Source organism: Adiantum capillus-veneris, chromosome 25 (genome assembly GCF_014529385.1).
Source record: "Adiantum capillus-veneris isolate H3 chromosome 25, ASM1452938v2, whole genome shotgun sequence".
Classification (NCBI taxonomy): domain Eukaryota; kingdom Viridiplantae; phylum Streptophyta; class Polypodiopsida; order Polypodiales; family Pteridaceae; genus Adiantum; species Adiantum capillus-veneris.
Window position 1 is genome coordinate 111,691,468 of NC_140955.1, and position 20,377 is coordinate 111,711,844.

Sequence of the window (20,377 nt, forward strand, 5' to 3'; positions counted from 1 at the left end):
TACAAAAATTTAGGTGAAGCCCCCGAGCCTATTAGCGTGCGTGGGGTTAGCCAACAAGAAAATTCAATAAGAAAAACACCTCCTTTTGAACTCACATATTCCAAATCAAATGCAACCTCAGATAGGTTATCTATATGAGTTTGCATATCTCTATTGATACAAACTCTAGTAATCAACAAACCCTAATTTGAACAAAATCAAGAGGAGGATTATCACAAAGAGAGTTAAAAATAAAGAGAGATAAAAGCATAGAGAGATATAAACTCTAGTAATCAACAAACCCCTAATTTGAACAAAATCAATAGGAAGATTATCACAAAGAGACTTATAAACAAAGAGAGAAGCATAGAGAGATAAACACAGAGAGAGAGAGTGAATATTAATTTGAACAAAATCAATAGGAAGATATCTTATCACAAAGAGGGTTAAAAACAAAGAGACATAAATGCATAGAGATAGTGACTACTAAATTAAGGGCATTTTTTCCAAAATATTGTTGAAATAAAGATTATTTAAGGGTATTAAAGTAATGAAATTTTTGGCTTACAAACAATGACATTTAAAAATCCTCCCTTGTTTTTAAATTTCCTCCTAGATTTAGAGCCTAGGTCAAGCTCTATTCAACAAGATGCACGCATGTGCCGCATGGCATTGCCATAATAAATGAAAAAACACACACATACATGCCCACACAAGCTTGACTATTAATTAAATGTGCATCTCTCTCTCTCTCATCTACAAACTCTACATCCAATAGATCCTCTGTCATTTAAAAGAATGAAGAAAAATCATGGAAAATTTATTTACTAGTGGTGGTAAAACTATAGCATAACAAGAACCTTTGAAATACATAAAAGGAGAAATCATGCAAGAATAAAAGTTACAAATTTACTTTTGGCCTTGTCCATAGTAGAGATGTCCATCACTTAATGTAGAGCTACAAATCTCTTGCTTCTTGTAGCTTTGTATCATCAATAATTTTTCTTATTCACACTTTGTACTTTGTTTTAGTTACAATCGACAAAATTGCTAAGCACAAAATTTCTAACCACGAAATTGCTATCCACAAAGTTACTATCCACAAAATTCCTAAAAAGTTCATGTACTCACCTTGTTCTTTCCATTCTTTCAAAAGTAGTAAGAGTGTCTCACTACATTCACTATTTTATAAATGTGAATGGAAGTTTTCGCAAGTTTAGTACTCTACTCATTCGCCCCTATGATACATTGACCTTTTGTGAATATCACAAAACCCTAGGCCACATTAAGAAAGGCCATGCATTCACACACACATGCCAAATAGTTTTGGCACCCAGCAAGAACAAATCTATCACATGGCCTTTCTAAACGTGGATCCTAGATAACCCCATCAACATCACAAATATGACTGATAGGAAAGGGTGTCCTGGTATGAACATGGCATTGTGTAAACTCCCTAAATCTACAAAAAAGTGTGGACAACCTGGCCCATTCGAAAGAGCTTCCATACCCAAATGCATGTCTACTGGGACAAATGATTCATAATCGCAAGGATCCTCAACACCAAATTCATTGAGTTTTTCTATCAAAGAATCTAAACCCAACATTGATGGCAATAGGCTTGGAGGGCACTGCAACCCTAATGAAACAATTTTCCCATCAATATTAATCTGTAGGGAAACCGTTGACCCAATATAAGCCTTTTTAATTCAAGCAAGGAACGCTTTGCTTGTTTTTGATGCCTCTCAAAGTTGGATTGGACGATGTGGAAAGGGTGCATGGGGATAGCATCGTGCTTGAAGGAAGTGAGGGTCTGGTGCGACGTTTCATAAGGGTGCATGGGGTTGAACTTTCCTGGCTCTTCCTTCATCGCCATCTCTCTCTCTCTCTCTCTCTCTCTCTCTCTCTCTCTCTCTCTCTCTTTGTCTCTCTCTCTCTCTCTCTCTCTCTCTCTCTCTCTCTCTCTCTCTCACACACACACACACACACACACACACACACACACACATACTCTAAAATACATGAGTCATTACTCAAGATTCACCACTTTAATTAGTTTGAAAAAACCTGTTTGTTTACAAATAACCCCTCCCGGTATTCACCTTTACATGTCTACTAAACCATCCATTACATGATCGCACAAACAGCTACCACAATAAAAACAGGTGTTTGGATGCTCTGACAAAGGTAGGATATGGGTAGATAAGATTACACCATACTCCATGGTGCGTGGCATGCTGTTAAAATATCCTATGAGTGGTTGGCCATAGCTGCGATACAAAAAAAAAAATTGTGATGGAAGAAACTGTGCTAGCAGATATAATCATTCTAAAAAACCTCGCTTCATTGAATATTCTACATAATAGTATTGTGGCCCTATTCCCATTGCTTCAGTTACCATCGCCAGATGAATATTATTCCTAACATGCTCTCGACCCCAAAGAGTCACCCGTGTCACTCTGTCTTGATATGTCCACTACTTCGTCTTAGAAACAGATGTTCCTGATTGCAGAAATAAATAACGTTCGTAACGGAGTTGTGTGGTTCACTTAGTAGACTCACCTGACTGCTGAAGATGTGCAATAGATATAGCTAGAACCTGATCTTCATTATGAGTCATAGCAAATAAATATGTAGTACACACCTGATGACAAATTTAGATGTTTACTGTAAACTCTCAGATTGCTACTCAAGACAGTTACTATGCACTTGTTTGATAAAAATATGCCCGTCTTTTATAGACCTATATTGATAACTGAACCCAATGGTTATGTGCTAACAAAATAGTGTAATCCAGGAATAGAGGGTCTTGAAGGCCTGCCTCGATGGCGGGGGAACCTTGCAGATTTCGGTGCCCTTCGGAAGACTGACAATATCATCACCTATAAATACATTATAAGGTGAGCTCCTATGCTCACTTAGCACTGTGTTCTGTGACTTCTATTTTGCATTCAATTCTGCTTTGCTGTGGTGACTTCATCATGCCGAAAAAAACTGAGAAAGCTGTGATGGAAGCATCTTCATCAAGTCTACAGGTTATCTTTTTCTGTTGTTTTCTAAATATTGATAAAAAAGGAAATTGTGAATCTGGACTGCCTTATGCTAAATTGAAGATGATGCTTCAAATGGATGATTGGTGGTATTTCTTAACATTGGTTAACTGTTTTTTTTTCAATTTAATCTATGGTTTGAGAAATGGATTCGACTGGTTACTTGATGAAATTTGGGTATCATGACTGGGGCGTATTGCTACTAGAATTAGAGACTAAAGAGTGGTGTCTCGGGTTGATGACTACAATAAAGCCATGTTGGATTTGATTTATTGAGGTTATTGAAGATGTTCATATCAATATAAAGTAGCGTTTCTGATTAGATGCTTATAAACTTGAAAGTTTTTACAGACATGCTTTTTGCTAGGGTTGTTGCTTACTGGATGTAAATTGGGATGCTAAATGCATTTTTGTCTTGAAGAATTGAGTCACCAACGGTAAGAATTTCTAAATATGGCTATTTCGATTTTGACATGTACCTTCTCTCTTTGACTGTACTTGGGAGTATGGGTACATACCTGCAGGATGGTATATATAATGCTTTTTGATTTCTCTAGCTTACTATATAGATTTGAATGAAGGTAAAATTTCGACTCAATTTTATACGTGAAGGACACTTTTACTAAGCCAAGACATTAGAAAATTTCGGAGGTCATTTGGAGGGCCTTGTAAGAAATTGTATTTCTCTCTCTAGAAACTTTTTTTAAAATGCACTTGCACCTTGTGAGTACGTCCAAAAGGACAACCAGACACTTTGAAAAGTAAGATTTATATTCCCAATCGTCCTTGAAAACGGTCACTTTTTTATTTAATGCGAGCGTCTTTTTCAGGAGGCAGGTGCGGCGCATTCAATGCAGCTTACGTCATCACTGAAAGTTGAAAAGTCACAAACTATAAAATAGTGATAGATTTTGAGGATTTTGACACCATCAATGCATCCGGAACGCCAAAATACCTTAAAAACGAATGTCTACTTGTCTCATTCCGACATCCGGAGAGGCAAAAAATGTCAAAAAACCCCCAAAAATGGGCTTTTTACTAAAGGCGCGCGAGGAGGCATTCTAAAATTTTAGAATGCCCCTCTGCGCGCCGTTAGTACAAAGCCCATTTTTGGGGGGTTTTGGACACTTATCTTTCCAAAAAGCCCCTTTTTAGAGGTTTTTGGACATTTTCCTCTCAAAAAGCTCCCTGAAAAAAAGAAAAAAGGGCCTTTTTACTAACGGCGCGCGAGGAGGCATTCCAAAATTTTGGAATGCCCCCTCGCGCGCCGTTAGTACAAAGCTTCTTTTAGTGATTTTTGGACACTTATCTTTCCAAAAAGCCCCTTTTTAGAGGTTTTTGGACATTTTCCTCTCAAAAAGATCCCTAAAAAGAGGAAAAAAGGGCCTTTGTACTAACGGCGAGCGAGGAGGCATTCCAAAATTTTGAAATGCCCCCTCGCGCGCTGTTAGTACAAAGCTCTTTTTAGTGAATTTTGGACACTTATCTTTCCAAAAAGGCCCTTTTTAGAGGTTTTTGGACATTTTCCTCTAAAAAAGCTCCCTAAAAAGAGAGAAAATGGCCTTTTTACTAACGGCGCGCGAGGAGGCATTCCAAAATTTTGAAATGCCCCCGCGCGCGCCGTTAGTAAAATGTTCTTTTAGGGGTGTTTGACATTTTTGGCCTCTTTGGATGTCTAAGCGAAGCAATTGGACATTCATTTCTAGGAGATATGTGTGTTCCGGACGCATTGGCAGTATCAAAAGTTTCAAAATCTTCCACCACTTGATAGTTTTGTGACTTTTTGAGTTCTAGTGATGACGTATCCCGTATCAAATGCACCGCATCTACCTTCTGAAAAAGGTGCTCGCATTAAATAAAAGAGAGTGCTCGTCTTCAAGGACCGCTAGATTATTAAATGAGGAGAGGGACACCTTTTATATTTTTGTTAATATCAATCTATTTTTCTACGTAACGTAGGCTCTTCTCTCATTGGAGGAGCTTATTTTCCTCTCTCTACCAAAAGGCCCTCCAAAAGACCTCCGAAATCTCCTAATGTATGACTTGGTGTATGTCTTTGGCTGGATTACTGTTCGCAGGAAGTAGACCTTCCTTGTAGGTCTTACTGAGATTGGCTCAGATCCTACCTAATGAACTACTCATTGAAAAGAGTTGGCATTGTTCTATGCTTTTGGTCGCGTTGTCAAGAAATTTGTGGTCTTGCCAGGAAAGCCCGGGCTTATGGCTGTGAGAGTTTGTGAGAGAACTCAAAAAAAAAACTATATGAAGGATGCCATGAAGACTAGGGTTTGGAAGGAAGTGCGATCAAAGAAGCCCCACTCTTTCTCTCTTGCACTCACACACACAAAGAAAGAACACAAAAGAGAATGTCAAAACAACACAAAGATGAAAACATCAAGGCTATGGTCATATCGTATCATGGGTAATATGAAAGGGTTAATAGATCAGTTAATGGCATTCAATGATCTTGGCTGACCAAATAGGCTATGAATTGTTCCTTGGAATTATAGTTTTTTTCTTACCATAATATATAAGTTTTGTCTAGTGATTGGGATTAACTGTGTGTACAAATCCTCTTGGTTCATAGCAAAATAACTACGCTTACGTTAAAAAAAAAGTTATAGTCTATGAGAGGTAGTATAATGGGATCTGGTGATAGAAGTATTTCATTCAGCCTTTCTGAGCCAAAGAGAAACACTATATATTGTTGAAAGTGTATTTTACAGCTAATCCATACGTTAATTCTAATAGATCATACAGAGTGAAAGTGATAGAAATTATCATCATGTGGATTATTCATCTAGGATAACTCTAGTATGTGCAAAATGTAGATATGAGAGAAGAGAAGGGAAGAGAAGAGAAGAGAGTTTCCCTCCCATGCCCTATTCTTGCTCGTAGCCAATAAGGATACTTCGGGGAGAGATGTACCTGTAGCAAGGAGACCCTAAAATTTGTAGAGAGGATGAATTACTAAGAGTGAGAGAGATAGGTTTGGTTAAGGAGATGATATATATATGTTGGATTAGAGATGAAAAAGAAAACAACAAGAAATCAAGAAAAAATCAATGTAGAACACATCTTACTTGACAAACCCTTCGGCACCATTATTGATGGAGAGAGAAGAAGAGGGGAGAATTCAACTTTGATTGATACGCCAAGTCCAAGACCTTCTTTGATTAGAGTTGATCTTCCAAGGATAGCATGCAAGAATGGCTAGTCTTCCTCTAGGAGAAAGTGTAGGCTTAGGCTTATATTAATGGCTAAGTACAATTTGGCATTACTACTCACTCCCTCATGAATTCCTCTCATCAATGGCTTGAATGCTTTGGTGGTTTTCAAGAAACAAGAGGTCCCCTTATAGGTGAAGGGAACCCCCAAGGGTTTACATAAAAGGAGAAGAGCCAGTGTGAATAAAAACTGGAAAAGCTTGAAATGAGCTGTCCTTGCATGATGTGGACTGATTGGGGTCCAATATTTTCATCATATCTCCTCAACCACGGCTCCAAATAAAAAAGTAAAAATATGGGCAGAAAATTCAGCTCATTAGCTACGACTTTCATTTTAAAATCGTTTTCCAATTCGGATTGGAACCTTCTGTAACAAAATCATCAAAATAGGGTCCATTTGTGGGAGCAAAAGTCTTCCTGTGGTCCCCTTGGCCTAGACTTTCATTTGATTCCAAAGGACACCTCATGCCATATGAAAGCATGACATTGCTCCTTGAAATTTTTTTGTAATTATACTTGCAATAATGCATTAAAATAAATGTATCTTTGAAATCATGCCACCTAGTGTCCCACTAGGATTTGATTCCGTCCAAGTAGCTATTTAAAAAGAAATATAAGAAAAATATGAAAAATACATAGAATATATATATATTGGAGTTTACCCTAGATATAGGATTTAGCTATGGTGTGAGATGATAATGAGATAGTAGAAATAAAGAATCAATGCTTTTTTGCCCCAAGTTAAAGAGGCGGAGCTATTGACGCTTTTTCCATAGTATTTTCTGATGGTAAAGTAAGAATAGGTTACCCTTGAGATAAATAACAGGATGAGATAGAAAGCATATTATTATACTTAAATATGCATATGTACATTATAGGAAATATAACTATGTATCTGAAAAGTTACAAGGTAACTCTTGTAGCATGAGTTTCCACTATGTACGTGTCACAGCACGACATCCACACCCTCTAAACCTGCACATCCTCCGGTATCTGCCACATTGTCTCTTTGTAAGATTAGCCCTCTTATACATCTTCCTTTGCTATCTTCTTCACTGGATAATTCCAAAGCTTCATCTTTACTTTGATCTTCACCTGTGTTTTGCTCTTCTTCCTCATCAACATCTTCTGGATCATTCTCTCCTCTTCTCTTAAACATTTTGATCCTTTTTCTTGCAATGGGAATCTTTACTTCTGTACCATCTAGTTCAGACAAGCTGTAAGTAGCATTTTCATGCACATGCTTTACAACATACCGTCCAAACCATCTTTTTGAAAACTTACGCATGACTATGTGTTGGTTATCAAGGCTACTATCATACACTAAAACCCAGTTACCTTTGTTAATTGCTTTGCTCCTAAGCCGATCTCTTATCAAAGTAGTCCTTGTTTTTCAACCTTGAATTTTTGAGTCGTTCTTTTGCAGCCTCAATGTCTCCAGATCTTCTCTCTAGTTGCCTTATGCGCAATGCAAGGAGATCTGCCTACTAAGCCCCTCTTTCCAAGGTAGTACATTCCATGTGGGAATTGTATCTTCAATCAGCATCACTGGCTTTTGACCATACATTAGCTCCGCAGGCATGTAGCCAGTTACTGAGCTATGTGTTGTACGATCAGCCCATAAATCATATGGTAACAATTTTGGCCACTCACCAACTCTTCCTTCACAAGCCTTGGCCAAAGCGTTGATGATAGGAGGATGCCCTCTTTCACTCTTTCCATTGCCTTTAGGGTTGTAAGTTGTAGTAAGAGAAAGTTTGATTCCTAATCTGGAAAAGAAGTCCCTTGCTTCCTCGGCATCCAATTCACCTCTATCTGCAGTGATCTTTCCCACACAACTATAATGGCAAATCACCTCATCAAGAAGGAATTTGCACATAGCTTCTGTGGTTTTAGCTCTTAATACTCTTCCCTCAACCTGATTAGTTAGGTCCTCTCGTGCAAGAACCAAGTACCTCATCTGCCAGAGTCCTAAAGGCATTGTGACTAGATCCACAACCCATTTACAGTGCATGGCTAGTGGATATATAGGGTGCAATCCATCACGATGTCGGACATTTGAATACATTTGACAAGTTACACATGACTTTACAAATTGAGATACATCTTTATACATACCCTTCCACCATTATTTTTCTTTCAACTTGGAGAAGGTTTCCCACACACCCCTGTGTCCAACCCATAGACTCTCATGAAACTCTTGCATGAGCTTTACTTGAGTCTCTTTCTTACATATAACCCATTGTGGTGTAGAACCCTTTTGTTTAGGATGCTTCCACAAGTAACCATCCCTCAAAAAGTACCCATATGCTTTCCTGCGTATCCTCCTGAATTCTTGTTTAGAGCAATCATCCTGTTTTGCTAGAGTACTCAAATAGCTTCCAATAAGAAGCCAATCGATCACCTTCATAAAGCTCTTTCAAGAATGATTCAAGTAGATTAGTCATACAGACATTGTTACCTTTGACACAAGAGATAGAATAGAACTTTGTGCCTACATCATCTCCCTCGTCGATCATTTGTGATTCATCTTCATACCTTGCCCTTGATAGCATATCTATCACTGTATTGTCTTTACCTACAATGTGCTTAAACTCGGGATTTAAGGACTTAATGTAGGAAATCCACCCAACATAGCAATGTCTGGCATTGAGCAGCTTGTAATCATCCCAAGAAGTGGTAGACAATCTGTTTCTAAAACCACGCATGCACCAATTAGGTACTCTTTCCCACTTTTCAAGGCTGTAACCATACCCCATAACCCTCTCTTTATCTGTGGATAGTTTCTTTGGCAAGCACTTAGTAACCTTGCTCCAAATCTTACCACATACCTGTGTCCTTCTTTGTCATCTTGCCCTATTGCCCATCCATCCCTGTAGGACTGGTGTCTACTATCACAATTACTAGCCTTTGACACTCATAGTCTACCTTTCTCAAAGTTGTTGCTGACTGGAGCAACTCCTTTAGCTTTTTCATGGATTTTACATGTGCTTCTGTCCATTTAAACTTTTGATTCTTTCTAAGCAGCTGATAAAGAGGATCAGCTACATGTGCATAATGTGGAATCCAAATAACATAGAAGACATATGCTCCCAAAAACCTTCTACTCTCAGTGAAGCTAGTGCATGTTTCTTTCATTCTTTGGATGGCATCTACATTTGTTGAAGGTTTCCTACCATATGGCCCGCACATGTGCCCCACAATGAGCACTTCATTGACACCAAACATAGACTTTTGCCCTGACAAAGTAAGATTCACTTCCTCCAACCTAGACAATATTTTATCACAATCATTTATGTGATTTAACACAAACCTGCGACATCCCTTGAGATCCAAAGCTTCATCTTTGTCACTTTCTTCACATCCTTTGATAGGCAAATCATCAATGAAAGGCATTGTGATTTGAGGAATAAAGTCACGTAAGACCTTATTCATCCCATTCATCATATGTGCAACCGAGTTGGTTGATGCATGTGGCAAGGTACACATCCTTACCAAACCCAAAGGTGTCCTCATGGTTGTCAAGTCTCTACTTTTGATTGCAAGCTGAAATTGATCATACCCTGAGTAGAGATCCCCCATTGAGTAGATTGCCCTCCCTGCAAACGCCTCTGCAAATTCATCCACAATCGGTCCTGTACCTGCATTTCTAATTGTCACTTTGTTCACTGGTTGCATATCTTGGATGAGCGTAGAGCTCCATTCTTCTTTGGAACTGTGAACCACCTGTTTATGGAGCACAAGAAGACTCCAAAATTTCCATTTTGATTTTCTCATTCAGTAGCTCTACTAACTTTGGCAAATGTGCCTTTGGAACCGGAATAGGCCGCAAATTCCAAGGCTCATGAGGTATTGTGAAAATTACCATAGAAGCTACAATAGAAGGATCAACACATCATATCTCATGTGGCTCAAATGCAAAAGCCTTACCATGCTTTGAAAGCATTTCTTTGAAGCACTTTGTCTCCTCCTGTGTTAGAAACTCCTCGCAACCAATTTGCAACTCTTGAAAAGACTCCTTTGTCAAGGTATGCCCAATCTTTTTAGGATTTCTCAAACTTGGTTGTAAAGAAGCCTGCTCAATCTTTTCCCTATTGTTGGGTGGTAAGGGTGAAGCTACTAGTTTCACCTTCTTTGCTACACTCTTGTATTTAGTTCGACATGGACTTTTGGGCCAACTCTTTGGTTTTCTTTAAAGGCTTCTATTACTTGATACATTTCCATAGAGCAAACTTCCACAACTTCATTTTCAAGATGCAAACTAGACCCCATTATAGCATCAAGCTCACCCATAGTATCTACAAAAGAACTTGTTCACACAAACCCAAAACATTTTCAATAGGCTCTAGCAACCCACTCTTTTTCATGACTATTTGTACATTATGCACATATTTCCTCTCACGTCTCTTCAAATCTTCAAGTTTTGTAAAACATAATGATCCATTCCTTGTTACCAAGGAGTTCATTGAGAAAGTTTCACCTATTTTTGGATCAATCGAGACCCTTTTTCTTTCTGCACCACTACAATCCCGCTTTACAATGGTACTTGGCCAAAACCCATCATTTCTCTATGATCATGAAACTCTTTGCTCACCTTTGGTAGAGGATATTCTCTAAGGTTGTGACGATTTCTTTCATGGTTTACACAAACTGTGAGAAATTGGACGGCCCGTTTACCATCTTTGCTAGGTATCCTAGCATATGCTGAACCATCATCCATTACCTTTGTTTCCATTCAAACTCCCACGATGTAGGGTTGTCCAAGGATGAGATGATATGAAGATGTATCTTGTAGAGTTTTGGTCAATTTTTGCATCACCTATTGTCACCTTCACACCTGGACATGCTGCACACAATTCACCGGATGAATTGTTTGCCACTTTTACTATCTATCCATGATCTGTGTCCATCAGCCATTTGCACTTGTTGTAGAGACTCTTTGACATTATGTTTATTTATGAACCATGGTCAATTAAGGCAACAAATGGCTCTTCAAGATCACCTACCTTGACCAAAGTTTTTGTAGTAGACCTTGCCCAGTGACTTCGTGAATAGTAGCTCCTAGGAATAGCTTCAACTTCTTCATCATCATTTGAGAAATGCACTTGCTTCACTCTCCCACTAGATTGGTAGCATCCTACTATAGCTCCATCATCCTCCTTATTTTGCAACTGCATCCCTTGTGTCTTCAAGTTTTCCCTTCAACCTGTGGACAAGAAACTTCAGCAAGAGTTTGCCTCTTCCTCTTGATGATGTCAATGATCTTCTCATGGAATTCACGCTTTGCAATGCCAAGAACTTCTCCCAGAGTAAACTCAATCTTGATATTCAAGATCCTTTCCTCCAAGACTTTCTTTAAATTTGTAGCAACCTCAATAGATTCAGATTGTAGTTTATAAGTTGGGCCTTTTGTCTTACCTTTTGTTGTCTCTTTCTTCTTTCCTGTTGTAGACTCCTCCATGAGTACTTCAGGTGGAGATGCTCCTTGTGTTGAGGGTGTTTGAGAAGGCATTGAGTCGCTTCTTCCCCCACTTCTAGAAGCTCTTTTTGATGGTCCTTCATCAGCATTCTCATGTCTACGCTTCTCTTCTACAATCACCTCATTTTGTTGGCATTTGGTAATGTAGGCATGCACTGACAATGAGTCCACTGGATCATTCCATCCTGTTTCTAGATGTATGCAATCACCTGCTTCATGTAAAATCTCTTTTGTAAGCTTTCCCTTTTTAGCTAACTCCATGACATTTGGCCAAATTTGACCATGATGGCCACTCACCTCTTCATCACTAAGATGCTCAGTTTTTACTCCATAAGTAGCTGCCTCAAATGAAGAGGTGGCATGCTAAGTTGCCATATCTTCAACTAAGGTTTGCATTCCCCCCTTCCCAAAGTTAGTTCTCAAGGGTAGGCCTGTCTCTCTTAAGTGGATTTTACCATCCTTAAAAAAGACAACATATTTTGACAAAGCATCACTAAAAGCATCACAATCCCTTCTTACATGGTCTGTACTATCACACCAAATACATCTATTAACAAACCCTTCTTTGGGTTGTTGTCTTTGCCTAGAAAGTGGCCCTGATGGTTGGCCTTTTTCTTCAAGATTTGCAAGCTTCACCTTCAAGTCATGCATCCCCTTCACAAGCTCATCTAGCAAGGACTCATCAAACTTCAGAGCGATAAAAGTAGGCTTTACCATTTTGTCAGAAGTTGAGGTGGAAAGACTTGTAGTGTTTACTACTATCTTGTCCATTCTTCTTTGTTGTTTGGCAAGCAATGAGACAGCACCTTCAACCTCATTCCAGTCGGTCTTTACTCCTTGCTCAGCATCTTTATCTTCAAGAAGAAGCTCCAAATTTTCTTGAAACTCTTTACCTACAGCTTGTAAGAAAAGATATGTCTTCTCTGCATCTAGTGTGGCCCTTTCTGTCCTGGTGATTTGTGCATAGCGCCGCTCAAATTCCCTGCGTAGCTATGTTATTGATAGTCCTTTCTTTGGCTTGACTATCCATTCTAAGAATGTCCTTTTGGTCACTCTCTCAGAGTCCTCCATGAAATATTCCTCCTTTAAAGCTACTTTGAGTTCTTCCCAATTTCTCCCATGCCCATCTTTAATTCCCCTGACATGTTCTCTAATTTCTGGAGCAACAACTAGCTCAAAGCTTTGAATCATCTCACCTTCTGACATGCGATGCAGCTCCATCTCCTTCACATACTGGTGTAAGTACTTAGTTACATCTTTGCCATTGAACTGATCCATTCAATTAACAAATTCTTGTATGGCCTGCGTTGCTCAAATCTCCCTTCTTTCAATGGCATGTTGTTGTTGCATGAACATTGCAAATGCTTGAAACATTTGCATTTTTGTTGGGTCAAAATGCATACCATGTTGCTCAACATGATCACCCATGATTACCCACAAACTCTCAACCTGGCAGTTTCACGTCGGATTCACCAAAAATATGTCGAGAAATTTGCAGTCTTGCCAGGAAAGCACTGGGCTTATGGCTGTGAGAGTTTGTGAGAGAACTCAAAAAAAATAAAATATGAATGATTTAAACCATAGATGCCATGAAGACTAGGGTTTGGAAGGAAGTGCAATCAAAGAAGCCCCACTCTTTCTCTCTTGCACTCACATACACAAAGAAAGAACACAAAAGAGAATGTCAAAACAACACAAAGATGAAAACATCAAGGCTATGGTCAATATTGTATCATGGGTAATATGAAAGGTTTAATAGATGAGTTAATGGCATTCAATCATAGCTGACCAAATAGGCTATGAATTGTTTTTAGGAAATGTAGTTTTATGCTTAGCATAATATATATGTTTTGTCTAGTGATTGGGATTAATTGTGTGTACAAATCCTCTTGGTTCATAGCAAGATAACTACGCTTACATCAAAAGAAAAGCTATAGTCTATGAGAGGTAGTATGATGGGATCTGGTGATAGAAGTATTTCATTGAGCCTTTTTGGGCCAAAGAGAAACACTATAAGTTGTTGAAAGTGTATTTTATGGCTAATCCATACGTTAATTCTAATAGATCGTACAGAGTGAAAGTGATAGAAATTATCATCATGTGGATTATTCATCTAGGATAACTCTAGTATGTGCAAAATGTAAATATGAGAGAAGAGAAGGGAAGAGAAGAGAGTTTCCCTCCCAAGCCCTATTCTTGTCCGTAGCCAATAAGGATACTGCTGGGAGAGATGTACCTGTAGCAAGGAGAACCTAAAATTTGTAGAAAGGATGAATTACTAAGAGTGAGAGAGATAGGTTTGGTTAAGGAGATAATATATATATGTTGGATTAGATATGAAAAAGAAAACAAGAAGAAATCAAGAAAACATCAATGTAGAACACATCTTACTTGACAAACCCTTCGGCACCATTATTGATGGAGAGAGAAGAAGAGGTGAGAATTCAACTTTGATTGATATGCCAAGTCCAAGATCTTATTTGAATAGAGTTGATCTTCCAAGGATAGCACGCAAGAATGGCTAGTCTTCCTCTAGGAGAAAGTGTAGGCTTAGGCTTATGTTAATGGCTAAGTATAATTTGGCATTACTACTCACTCCCCTCATGAATTCCTGTCATCAATCGCTTGAATGCTTCAGTGGTTTTAAAGGAAGAAGAGGTATCCTTTAAAAGGTGAAGGGAACTCCCAAGGGTTTACTCAAGAAGAGAAGAGCCAGTGTGAATAGAAACTGGAAAAGCTTGAAATGAGCTATCCTTGCATGATGTGGAAAGATTGGGGTCCAGTAGTTTCATCATATCTCCTCAACCGTGGCTCCAAATAAAAAAGTAAAAATATGGGCCAAAAATTCAGCTCATTAGCTACAACTTTCATTTTAACATCGTTTTGAAATTCGGATCGGAACCTTGTATTAAAAAATGATCAAAATAGGATCCATTTTTGGCAACAAAAGTCTTCTTGTGGTCCCCTTAGCTTAGACTTTCATTTGATTCCAAAGGACACCTCATGCCATATGAAAGCATGACATTGCTCCTTGACAATTTTTTTTAATTATGCTTGCAATAATGCATTAAAATAAGTGTATCTTTGAAATCATGCCACCTAGTGTCCCACTAGGATTTGAGTCCCTCCTAGTAGCTATTTAAAAAGAAATATAAGAAAAATATGAAAAATACATAGAATATATATATATTGGAATTTACCCTAGATATAGGATTTAGCTATGGTGTGAGATGATAATGAGATAGTAGAAATAAAGAATCAATGCTTTTTTGCCCCAAGTTAAAGAGGCGGAGCTATTGACGCTTTTCCCATAGTATTTTCTGATGGTAAAGTAAGAATAGGTTATCCTTGAGATAAATAATAGGATGAGATAGAAATCATATTATTATACTTAAATATGCATATGTACATTATAGGAAATATAACTATGTATCTAAAAAGTTACAAGATAACTCTTGTAGCATGCGTTCCCACTATGTACGTGTCACAGTACGACAGCGTACAAACTTGGATATTGTGAAGCCTGATCTTATGACTTGGCCAGCTGATTTGTTTCATCTCTTGGTCTACAGGGTTAGTTTTGTTTCAGCTATCTTGAAGCTTTAAAATAGGTTATGCTGGAAGATTTACCAACAAAGAAATTGCTGAAATTTGATATTTTGTTAATTAAATAGGAATTTTTTTTCTGGAGATGTGATCCTTGCTGGTTTACCTAAAGAAATCAATGGACTTTTTTTGAGATTGAGAGATGCCAAAATCTCGAAACTATTTCAACATTAAGTTGATGTGTAACAGCCAGATAAAAAAAATTGATGAACTGTTTACTAGCATCTGAATGGGGTTTCGATTGAAAAAAATAGAATGCTGTTTTGCTTGCAGATATTTATGGCCAGATGGTTTACATCTTAAAGTGTATAACATGTGTACGCTAAAATGTCATACCGACGATATATTTTGTACTCTCTAATATATGCTAATCTTTTTTTAGCTTATGATGATCTCTGTCACCTGGCTTTGGCGGATTGCCTATCCCGTGCTTGTAAACCTTCCCCACTGGTCTGGCTGAGATTGGACCATACTTGGTGATTAAAGCATGAGTTGGGCGGCACTCCTAGGAAGAGTGGGAGCATGGTCTCTAAGTGTTCTATCTGTACTAACTTGGCTAGTTGTAGCCTATTAAAAGACCTTCCCTAGTTAGCATGACTTCGGATAAAGGCAAGGCAAGAGTGCAACAAAAAAAAGCAATTATTTAGCTGATCCTGGCTGGTTAGTCTTACTTCAATTTTTTCTCAAGCTTTGTCTGAGCTGGCTCTGTGACTGAGTCATCTATGGTATTATGGTATGAAAAGTAGTTTATAGCTGGCTTTGGCAAAGTATTTCAGACTTGACTTAATAACCGAGCTATTTTTTGATAAAGAGAGTAAATATAACTGAACCAAAAAAAAAGGTTTTGGTTTGTATTGTGAAATCGGTAATTTACTTAGATGTTTTTGGGATATCTTAGCTTTTTTATAAAACTTTTTTGAAGTAGGAACTGTTCCAAAGGATTGCTTTTTCTATACTTCAAAATACAAGGGAGGGGGCAGTCCTTAAAAAACTGATATCTGGCTCGAGATTTCTTGTGCCTACTTCTATAGAGTGAAATTCTCTCCAATCCAATTAAAAAAATTAAATTAGTTTTGATAATCTCCTTAAAACTACTTAAAACTAAGATTGGGCAAAGAAAACTTTATAAATTAATTCGGGAACTAAACCAGATATGTAGCTGCTATGTGGGAATTTCACTTTCCTTTATCGGATTGGCAAAAAGCCAAGGAACTTTTTAAAAAAAGAACAAAATACATGTTAAAGAACTGTGTGTTTTTTTTATTGTGACATGGATAACAATTGGGATGCCCAGCATCACCTGCGTAGAGTCACGTGCTAACGAATTTTTTTCTTGTGGCTATGGGTGCAGGTGAGGGCTACCTTCTTTTATAAAAGCATTCAATTCTATTTTATTGATGACTGGTGGACGTTCGCTTACCTTGAAGCAAAATCACTTGAATTGGGGATGACCACTTCCCATTTTTTACTTTGATATCTTTACTGCCTTGTACAAAATTTATTTTAACTGCAAATAAATAATTGTATAAATCCATTGTATTGTCCTAGAATTATTGGTCTGTGAACTGTAGTGTTCGTTTGCGTATATATTTAGGTATATATAATTAGAACTGCTACACACACGCGCGCGCACACACACGCACTCATATACCTATTTTGAAGTAGGTAGAGGTGCACATATGCGTGTGGGAAGTTACCTCCTCCTTGCAATCTTCAACTGTAACATCACGTGAACAACTAGGAAATCACCAACTCCTCCTTGCAATCTCAATAATGAGACTCCCAATAGTCATGCGGAACATCAACGTGCGCACCAAAGAAAAGATAAAGTCTTCATTGAGAGAGAGAGAGAGAGAGAGAGAGAGAGAGAGAGAGAGAGAGAGAGAGAGAGAGAGAGAGAGAGAGAGAGAGAGAGAGAGAGCAAGAGAGAGAGCCCGGGGGACTCCCCTTGAGTTCCATATGCGTATCACGTGAGTGTAAGGGAGGGGGGTTTTGGTAGGAAGGGGAGGTATTTTTTATCAAGTATGGTCCATATATGGGGGGTTTTTTTCCGTATATAGGGGGTAATTTTCCATTTTTGGTGCACGCAGGTGACATCTCATCATTATTACTAGTGAATCCCTCAGGAGAGAGAGAGAGAGAGAGAGAGAGAGAGAGAGAGAGAGAGAGAGAGAGAGAGAGAGAGAGAGAGAGAGAGAGAGAGAGAGAGAGAGAGAGAGAGAGAGAGAGAGAGAGAGGATAATTGCATGATATGGTGTGGCAAATTGAAATGGAAACTACCCCATCACCAATAGTTACTTTAGCTTTTTCCCCATCAATTTCAATGCAACGGACTGCCTTAGGGCAGTGCCAACAAATAGACACACAAATAGTCGCTCATATTAAGAGAGTTACAATTGCTCATTGTTTATTCAAATGTCACATTATATAATGTTTGAGTGAAATCTCATGGAGGAAACCTGATACTAATTCATTCAAGAAAATTACAGGAAACCCTCTAGAAGATGACACCTTTTGGATGGTGATGGTGACATGCACAAATGATGATGTCAAAGATGGTGTCCCATGTCATAAAATGGTGATAGAGATTTCTATTAGGACAAGGGTCCAACCAATTGCGAGCTCAACCATAATGTTGAGAGTGGGGCATGGCCATGATGCTCATGCATTTATGGGGTTCAGGGGTCAAGAGTTATCTAGGTGCTAGGCCTAAGGCATTAGCACACTGATAGAGTAGCTGTGGGATCAAAGAATCGATGGGCGGCTCGACGATTGAGTGTGGACACGGGCTAGGGTTTTAGTATAAAACCCAAGGGTCATTTATGATTACTCTATTCTTGTATGGTGGGGTGGAAACGAGAGCTCTCACCTCTCTAACTTGGGAATCATGACGAGCAAGAAGGTAGATTGAGGCAGACAAATATATATATATATATATATATATATATATATATATATACATATACATATACACACACACATATGTATTAGGCAAAGGAGTTGTCATGTGTGTTTTAGTCCCCCACACGTGGCAGCTTCAAATGCTCCAAACCAAAGTCTCCACAAAATTTTACTTTTAAACCTTATTCAATTCTCTACCATTTGGAGCTCAAGTATCCAATTCCTAAGTTGTTTATACTAGCAAAAAACCCACCCTCTAGGCATCGTTCCAAGATTTCTTGAGTCTATACTTGAGTGCCCCAAAACGGGCAAAAATCAATGTTTTTACGAAACTTTGTACCCAATCAACTTGAACTTGTGATATCTTTGTACTCATGATTCCCAACCCACAAATTGTCACTTTGCATCATACATCACATATTAGCTCTAAAACATCTGGCAAACTCAAAAAACCTTTGGTTCCATGCATTCCAATGTGCATAAAAGTGGTGCAGACCCGGTCGCTAGGGAAACTTCAAATGCTTATAACTAGGTTGTTTGAGCTTTGATTTGGGATTCAAGAAGACTGGCATGGAAAGAAATCTCATCACATTGATTCTACAACTTCATACATCATCCAAGACCTCATTATATGTGTACCATCTTGTATAGATCTGCAATACACTTTGAACTTTACATTGCCATAACTTGTACATTAAGACTTCGATTGAAGAGACATTTGGACAAGTTTGGAAAGGACATTGAAGACCACTAGATCCACCCCGAAACCCATTTCTTCTACACTTAGCAACTTAGTCATCATATGAGCATGTGAGGGCACATGGTGTAGTACACTTGGCATGGTGAGTTGCAGAAGAGTCCAAGATAGCCTCTCATATTTGTAGTTGATTCCTTGACCTTTCAGAGAGATGCTATGTGACCCTTGAAAAGTGCACCTAGCCACTTGCTACTACTGCATAAGTAGACAATTCTTGTACACTTCATGCATGTTGTTGGTTTATTATTAATCAAGTTACCATTTGAGTCTACACACACTCTCTCTCTCTATCTCTTACATTGAGTAATTAGCGTGTTAATTAAGTATGGTATGCTTGTCAATTCTCCCTAAACCTTTCAATTGGTATCATATCCCATTAGTGATTAGAAACTTCCTAGTCACACCAAGATCCTTAGGTTTGTATTACCTCTTAGTCAATTTTTTGGCTTTGCCATGTGTAGGCAAGTTTTTGGTGCTTTGGCTTTGCCATGTGTGGGCAAGTTTTTGGTGCAAGTGCACCGAGCCACTACCCTCCATAGTCAAGCCATGGTTGATTAGAGGTGAAATTAGGGCATGAATTGAGCTCTTATCTCAAGCTAGATTGATTGGACACTTCCTCTCTCTTCATCCCTAATCAATTGAGTCATTTTCTCCCATTTTGCTTACATTTTAGTGTCAAATGTGTATGTTTTGCAATTACTCCATGTCCTCATTCATTATCAAAACTCTTCCTTTGTGTGGGGATAGTGCTCAACAAGAGAAATCCACAAATCTACCAAATTCTTTAATTAGACACCCTATCCCATCTAATTTTATTTCTAAAAATAGGTGTGTGTAGGGGATTTCTTGTGTGATCCAATGCATAGTCGAAATTTAGTTCTATTTTTTGGATATCTATAACAAATAAAGCCAAGAGGCGTAGTGGTGGCTAAGGCCATTTGATTATTCTTGGTGTGTGGGCATGGTCTTGAGTTCAATACAAGTGCCCTATCTTGGGCGAATTGGGCAAATGCATGGCAATTTATAGAATAGGCTTTTGAAGGCGATTAGGTTTGTAAAGTGCAAGTCCCTCGAGCCATTCACTACTGCTACCGAACACAAAGCTTCAAACAAAATTCTCGATAGAACTTTTTTTGGTCCACTATCAGGTGATCCCATGCACGTCCTTGGCCTCATTTTCTCCCCAAAACCTCACCTGTTAGATAAGAGCCATGTCCCTTGTGCATGTGCACCCTCTGTCCCAAGATCCCAATCCCCTTTAAGGGAACCTTTCCATGACAGATATAAGAGATTGGAAGACTATGGGGGGCCTTCCCATGACAGAGAGCGGTGTTGAATCTATTAAATCCATCAAGGGATAGAGTCCTTTTACACATGA